This window comes from Manis javanica, chromosome 12 (genome assembly GCF_040802235.1).
Source record: "Manis javanica isolate MJ-LG chromosome 12, MJ_LKY, whole genome shotgun sequence".
NCBI classification, from domain to species: Eukaryota; Metazoa; Chordata; class Mammalia; order Pholidota; family Manidae; genus Manis; species Manis javanica.
In genome coordinates, this window is record NC_133167.1 from 3683552 (window position 1) to 3691939 (window position 8388).

The 8388-nt window shown below is 48.2% G+C and overlaps 1 long non-coding RNA gene across 1 annotated transcript; it reads left to right on the forward strand.

The window, feature by feature from the left end:
• The first annotated feature begins 610 nt into the window (after nucleotides 1–610).
• On the forward strand, nucleotides 611–8129 carry LOC140844903 (uncharacterized). Its single transcript, XR_012123435.1, has 3 exons — nucleotides 611–2474; nucleotides 4494–4651; nucleotides 7102–8129. It is a non-coding gene; the product is annotated as an uncharacterized lncRNA (long non-coding RNA).
• Nucleotides 8130–8388: the final 259 nt, after the last annotated feature.

The window sequence follows — 8388 nt, forward strand, 5'->3', positions numbered from 1 at the left end:
CAAAAAAAAAGAAGGCAGTCACAGGTCATCTGGCCCCTTGTGAAGTCATGACTTACCTCCCTCTTTATAATTCTTCAGAAATATTTGTTCTATGTGGGATGGTCTTATTAAAAGCGGAGTTAAATTCAGGGAATGTCAAACTCCATGGGTTAAGGGATAAAATAGTGACAATATTCATGATCGGTGTCTCTCTAGACATTATATCTGTAAACACTGACAGTCACAGTGAAAAGTTAGAGTAAATTTAGAACTTTTACTCTCAGAACAATGTTAATAATATATTAGTAGCAGTATTAATGTGCTGAAACCTTTCTGTGAGAAAGGGAAAATTGGCATCAGTCTAGGCTGTGAAATAGTCCCCAGGCCTCCTAGTCAGCACACACACAAGGGAGATGAGAAAAACCCTGGGGACCCTCTCCATGAACATCCGAAATGGCTCCAATCATTCTGAAAATCCAGATGGTTAAGGACTCACAAAGTGTATTTCAAGGAGAAAGAACAGAAAGTCTCTGTCCAGGGCTGTGTGATGCGGTGCGTAGTCAAGGAGACAATCCATCAGGAGTGGGCCTGAGCCAGCATCTGGCCACTCGTGGCAGTCTGGGGTCGTGGACAGAACAGCTGGGGGACCACGCAGAGAAGTGCCCCAGACAGGTAGGAGGGCAGCCACCACACAGGGAAGCTGAGGAGCATGGTAGCCGGTGGGGAACAGAGACAGGTGGCCTGTGTCGGGGCGACGGACAGCAGTTAGGTCAGCTCAGCAGCTGTCCCCAACCCGGGTCTGTCCATGAGCAGAACTGAGAGAGCAGGGCCTTCTGGGACAGCAGCCTGCAGACCGAGGCTGAATGTGGGCATCTGCTGCGGAGACCCGGGCCTGGCTGGAAGGGCAGTGCGGGTGGAAGGAGGAGGCGTCCAGGCTCTGCCCCGCTGCCCTGTCTCAGCTGCACCATCAAAAATCCAGGCTCTGCATCTGGGCTCCCTCACGGGGGCTTGCCTGTTACGTAAGTGTCCTGGGGCTGCCACAGCCAATAACCACAAAGAGGGGGCTGGAAGCAGCAGAAACTCTCACAGTCCTGGGGGCTGGAGATGAAGGTCTGCAGGGCCAGACACAGAGGCCCCGGGGGAGCCTGTTCCAGCTGCTGGTGGCCCAGGTGTTCCTAGGCTGGTGGCCACACCCCTGCAGTCTGTGCCTGCCCTCCCCCGCCCCATGTCTCCCCTCTCTGTCTCCTATAAGGACTCTTGTCACTGGGTTAAGGGCCTACCAGGAACCCTGGGATGATCTCCCTGTCTTGGGATCCTTATCTATAAAGACTCCTTTTAATTTTTTAAAAAAATTTTAAGTAATATTCATAGCTGCTAGGAATTAGAGTGTGGACAGACCTTTTTGGAGACCAACATCCAACCCACTACACCTGTTCTGTTGGTGTTTTAATGAAATCTTTTGCTCTACTTCCTATGATGTCAGCTGGGGCTGCAGGCAAACCTGTCCGCTGGGCTGAGTCTCAGAGGGTGCGAGGTGGGAAGATGGTGCCTGGAGAGCCCTGGGGGGCTGGGGGACATCATTCCAGAGACCAAGTGGCCAGAAATATGCCACCAGGGGCTGTGGGAGCCAGTGATGGCCAGGGATCCACGGGAGCGTCAGACACAGGAATCCCTGCCATTTGATTGTCAGTGACCCTCATCTGGGCTTCTCACAGAGGGGACTCAGGCCAGCAAAATATTGTATATCAACTATCCTTCAATTAAAAATCTGTACATATTAGGTGTTTGCCTGAGATGCAGGGGAGGCGACAACTGGGTGCTTAATAACTGCACCCTGAGGCAGTTAATTGTTTGGGTTACAGTATTTGAAGCTGATGAAACCATAATATAAACAAATTTCAAAATCCAAGGAATTCTTAGGAAAGCCAACCTGTAACACTTCCAAGGCTGTTTACTCTCATGTTTTGAACAGAATCAGCTTTGTGTTGAACACACAGAAAGCACGTTGCTAGGTCAAGTTTATGCCTTTTCTTAGAAAGGACATGATTCAAGTAAACTCAGAGGCTGGTTGTGCAATCGGAGAGGCCTAGCTGTCATGACTCAGCACTCGGGAGGCCCAGCCAGCGAGCAGGAAGCCCGCCCTTCCTCCGTCTGGAAACAGACTTCTTTGAAATCAAACCCATTTGTCATCCCACTGGCTATTTTTCCTTCACTGTGCCGCTCAGGTTCGTATGACCCTTCGGAAGGCACATGGCTGGCCAGCAAGCACAAAAGCAGTCCTTCCCTGGGGTGGAGGTGGTGCCCGCCATCTGCGTGGACAGCAGGTTGAGCGCAGGGACACAGAAGCTCCTCTGTGACTCACCACACTTGGAAAGAACGTGATGACCCAGGCGTGGCGTCAACCCCTTCGGCGTTGTTTTTCTGAAGCTCAGAGACGTTTTGGAAGCCACTTAGCTGCCCCTCCCCTGGAAGGAGCTCTGCTGGACGTCATTCTGGTCAGTGGTTCTCCAACGGACACATGTGTCACCAGACCCTGTGACCTTTCTAAAGAGAGCATTTAGAGATGTAAAAGAACATGCCAGGCCCTCCCCACCCCTGCTAAAGAGCCCTTAGCAGTGGGATCCGGCCACATTACTTGGGTGTTTCTGCCTTTCACTTTGTTCTGATGCTTCACTCACAAAGAGGCATTGAGCCCCTTCACCCAAGGTGACCGTCGAGGGCTCGGAGCCCCGTGAGTCAAATGCTTTGCCCCAGGACACAGGACAGCTGGCTTAGACTCCAATCCCCAGATACTTGCGCCTTTCACATGCACACAGCCTCTTAGGAGAAAATCAACCACAAAGTTTCTGAGAATTCAGAATCCCTGCCTCCTGGGACACCCCTGATCCAAGCCAGCCCTGTGGGGAAAGCAAGGAAAATGGTGCTTCCTTTGGAGAAGAGAAAAGTATGACCCAAAGGTGGTGATGACGCAGATACCCACTTGTTGAGGAAATAGTTGTGGCCTGGCCAGGAGGACTCAGAGACGCCAGGAGAATCTTCCACTGATTTCACGAATCTGAGAGGCTCAAGGTATAGGAGAATTGCATGGAGCCGATCAGTCCCGCCCACCAGAGCCGGGGCAGGGAAATGACCTGCGCCCCCTCAAATCATCAGGATGAAATGGCAGCACAGCTTGAAATGTGGGGCGCTTGCCGGCTCCGGCCAGTTCATGAGCCCCCACCATTGGCCACCAGGCCGCCCAGCCCTTAGGACAGCGTCCCGCAAGGCAGCCGCGGCGCCACGACTGCTCCTAAGAACAGACATGAATTTAATGTCTCAGCTGCTCCACACTCATTTACCTTCCCCGCTTGTCCCAACACGCCTTTTATAGGCATTTTAGTTTTTGCCCCAGGATCCAATTAAGCTTCTCTCGCTGCATTGTACTGTTTTTATGTTTTTACGTTCTTTTATTTTAGAACGGTAGCTCATTACCACCCTTTGGTCTGTTTTTTTTCCATGACACCAGACAGAGTCTAAGTTAATTGCCTCGTAGAACGGCTGGCATTCGGGATTTGCCCGATTGCTTCCTCATTATTAATGTTTTGGGGGGGGAATTCCACATAGGTGAACTGGTTGCAGCACAGAATTATGTTTTGAGAGACAATTTGTTCATGAGAAATCTCTTCAAGCCGGCTCCTAGTTATTCTGCATGTTCCTGTCTGCCCATAAACACTCCCTTGGTTTCTGAAACTAGGTGTTCTAGGGGCAAACTGTGCCTTCCTACTGGCACAATCGCTTCTCCAGAGGCCTGGTTCCCTAGTGGAAACTGGTATCTACAAACCAACATTTGGGTTCTAGGGGTGCTCATTATAATGGGGATGTCATTGCATCTTTGCACTGCAGGTGACAGGTAATAAATGTGCATTCCATTCTGACACCTCGAATTCAAACCCAACGCCACAGGTTCCTCCTCACCTCTCCCATCCCATATTTGCGTGAGTCCCAACAATATGAACAGGTTTACTTACTTGATTTGTCCTATGATGTTTACAAAGAACTTTTAAAATTACAGAATGACAGCAGCATGCCAACATAAATCACAAATCTACTTAGAAAAGTTCAAAAGTATTTGAATTAATTATTTTCCCTTGTATGGTTAGGATTATCAACTTGACACACAGCTAAATTCATTTGTTTACATTTTAATTCAATACTAGAGTTTTTTTTACCATGTTGAATTAAACTGAATTTTTGAGTATTAAAATATGTATTGTGCAAAACTCATAATTACACACAAAATTATATTCAAAAAAATCGTTCTTCCAACCCATCTCTGTATCCCATTCTTGCTCAATCCTTAAATGTTACTGCTTTTACTAAATTTACTTTATTTTTTCTGTATCTCTCTGCACAAATATGCAAATATTCCTCCTTTTTAACAGTCGCTTACACCTTATCAATATATCCTCATTTAACAATATAATCTGAATCATGTCATATCGATTCTTAAAGGTCTTCCTTATTATTTATTTTAGATGCACATGACTCCATTAGTTGTCAGCGCACCCTATTTCATTGTCTCCTTCACATAGAATTCCCACCCAAGTGTCATTTTAAAAGGAGAAGATGGGAGTCAAGGAAGTTGCAGAGGGCAGAGTCCAGAAGAGGGATGAGAGAACAGTGATGAACAGAGGTGAGTCAGAGCCACAGCAGTGACCTAACACTTGCCTGTGGCAGAACACAGGACTGAAAGGAGGGGTCCCATCATGTCCAAGCCACAGAGTTCTTTACAGGCTCAGAAGCTCTCAGAGAGCTACAGAAATGAGTAGGGGGGTTTCCCAGGCTGTGCCAGAGACATGGTCCTACTCAGCCAATTAATCAATGCATCAGATAATATAAATAAATCAGATAAATAAAATCAGTTTTGCAAATTAGGATTTTTAAAGCAATTATATAAGACTACCCATGCACACGGCACAGTGGCAGATGAAATGACAGCCACAAAATCAGCCTTGTCCTCAAGAGCAGGGATTGTCAACTCAGCTATCTGTGAACCTTCTGAAGTTCCTTGAAAAATGTACGAGTGGATTTTACAGGGAAAGCATGCAGAGCTTTCATCGGGATTTGAAAGGAGTTTGTGACTCAAAAAAAATTTTTAAACGTTAAAGAACATTGATGTGGGGCCCAGGAAACAGTGGGTGAGCAGATGGCTGTGGTCTCTGAATTGATTGTTTGTAGCCAATGCAATCAGCAGCAACGACTTCCCCAGGCTTCCTTCTCTATAATCAAAGATGCTCTTTGCATACATTATTTCATGCATCCTTATAACAAGTGTTTATTATTAGCCCTGTCCCACAGGGATTGATAACAACCCCAAGGCCATGACATTGGCAAGCAGCAAAGCTGGGATCAAGTCCATACCTGCTTTATTCCCGAGGCCATGTGCTAAAGCCAGCATCAGATGGCTTGCCATTAGTCTGGCCACTGCTGATGCACCATGTCCAGTCCTGTGTACCTTACTCAGAGACCAAACAGGAACATACCCAGAGAAGCGTGGCCAGCTGGTGTGAGAATTCACAATCCCTTCACCGCAAGAACCAGTCGGGTGCCCTTCCCAGGCTTTCCTCTCCCCAAAGCGACAGTCAACTGAGTCCACGCAGCCTGGTCCTACCAGCTCCCACATTGCTGGCCTCAGTGATGAGGAGCCTGGTCAGTCCTTAGCCCACCTGGCTCCAGGGCAAGGAGCTGCCACAGACCTTCTTTGATTAGTTCCAGCTCCAGCTCCTTCTGCAGCCAAGCACCACCTCTGCCCACCTCTGGAAACAACCCCATGTGGGTCCGCATGGAGTCCCTTGGTACTAGACTCTGCAGTTCTCTGCCCTATGCCCACGATGCCCTCTAGACCTTCTTCCTGCTTGCCAGCTCACTCCCAGGCAGCCTTAGCCTCCCTGCCTGGAGCGAGTCTGTAATTCCGGACTCCCACCTGAGTCCAGAGCCCTGCTAATGTGCACGCCCCTCTCCAGCCCCTACCCTGCCCTCTGGACACGACATGTTTTCTTCCAGAAGGAATCCCTCCCAGAGCCTCCAGCTGGGTCCGCTATTTCCAACAGCACCCACGGGTTTCCTCTCACTACGTAATATCCTGTGAAGTGAGCTCCTCTTACAGAAATGCATCATGTTAGCCATCAAGAAATTAATGCCCAAAGCTGAATTATTAGAGTTTACCTATTTTTTAAAGTTCATTCTGAAACTTTTTATGATCTGCCCATATTGTTATAATTTCTCCATCCTGAAGAGGAGGGCGTGGGGCACCCCTCTCCACTGCAGGGCTTCCCTGCAGGCCCAGAGTTCCTCATGAATACTGATGCTGACAGACAAATAAATACTATTGATATGGAGGCATCCAATGGGTATATAATTAATAATGAACGGAAAGAATCAACTTATTTGAAATTATTACAGCAAAATGTTGTAATTCCACTTTCATTTGACTGCATGTTTCTTGAAATTGGTCTTTTTCCATGGCTTCTCTCTAGAGAGAAGTCAGGAATATTTTCCAGAATTTAATAAGGAATCATCTCCTCCTTAAGGACATCCTTGTGTTTCAAATCTGGTGCTTGGCTTCATTTGAACAGATGGGATTTTCCATTAGCTCCTTTAGAGAAAACAGAGATGCTATGTCTGCAATCAGTCCTGAAATCCTATCTCTCCCGATAACACTGCCATTTAGTTGGTTAGCAAACACATCCGTAGCACAGTTCTAAACACTACAAATAGTTCCTATGATATACACCCCTGTGTACAGAAGCTTAACCATGTTAGGGTTGAGTCTGTGAAGCTGGGGTTCCACATGTAATTTGCAATTTATTAAAAGTAGTTTGTTTTCCATCTTATGCCGTCTTGAACCAAAAGAAATTTAAAAAGATGCGTACAGTACTGTAATTAGAAGCCAACAGGATGGGGAGGGGGTCAGTGAGGAGTGCTAGTGGCTTCCTTTCTGGGGTGATGAGAATGTTCTGGAATCAGAGAGTGTTGCTATTTGTACACGTTTGTGAATTTGAAAAAAGCAACTGAATTGTATACTTTGAAAGGGTAAATTTTATGGTACATAAATTGTATCCCGACTTTTTTTTATGTTAACAGGATAAGAAGATAAGAAAAACAACAATTATGTTGCCCCCTCCCGTGTTCCGATTACCCACGTCCCAGATGGGCCATAGCTTGTCTCCCTTTTGCCTGGGACCAGAAAGAGAGAGAAGAAACAATGAAATTAAAGAAAGAGAGAAAAGAGAGTATAATGGTGTTGCAAGAGAAACCGGAGCAGCTGTCACCATGTCAAAGTAGAAAACATTTGAGCGAGACGGAGGTGAAATCCTCCCCGTGCCTGGCCTGCAGTCCCGAGAGGTGGCCCTTGCTTCTGGCAGCGTTCACTGGGTGCTTTCACATGCATGGGTGCTGGAGAGAGATGGGGAGAAGGCCAGGGACACGCAGATAAGAAAATGGCCTTGCACAGAGGCATAGCCTTCAGGAGGGGAAACACGGGGCACAAGGCGACTCAGATTCAAGGGGACGCTGTTGAGAGAGAAGCATGAACTGCTGCAGGGGGCAAGGGGTCCCCCGGAGGCTCGGGAGGGACTTCCAGGATAGGTCCGTTTGAGCAGGGCATTGAAGGATGACCAGAAGTCCACCAGGAGACCGGAGGGACCCAGGCAGAGGACACCCTGGAGACCTGGGGTCGGGAATGACTGTGCAAGTTCAGCATGAGTAGGACATAAATGCATGATGGTGGGAGAGGATGGAAAGGACAGCGAGAGGCCTTGCGCGCCAGGCCAGGAAGGGCATCCAGCAAAAGGCTTTAGTGGGTGGAAAAGAGGATGCACTGTGCATTCGAGAGCAGCCACGCTGGAGGCGGCATGGATGCTGGACCCGGGGGCTGACGTGCAGAAAGAGGAAGCAAAACTGATAATACACACGGTCCAGACACTGAGGCAGATGTGCCCTCTCACTTCGCCTTCTCACCGTCCTGATGGGGGGACACGGCAGTGGGTATTCGTTTCCCAGGACAAAGACCCACAAACGGTGGGTGAGGACCATGGTGACTTTTTCTCTCACAGTTCTGAGCCCAGAAATCCAAAATCAAGGTGCTGGCAGGCCTGTACTCTTTCTACAGGCTCTGGGGAGGATCCTTTGTGTGTCTTCCTGGCTTCTGGCGGCTCCAGGCATCCCTTGGCTTGCAGCTGCACCCCCTAGTCTCCTTCTCATCTTCCGCCTTCTCCTCTGCGGGTCTCTGTCCTCACCTCTTCTCACAACAACACTGGTCGTCAGAGTTAGGGCCCACCCAAATTCAGGACAACCTCTTCTCCAGACCCTTCTAACTAAATCTACACAGGCCCCACTTCCAAATAAGGTCACTATCACAGGTACTAGGGG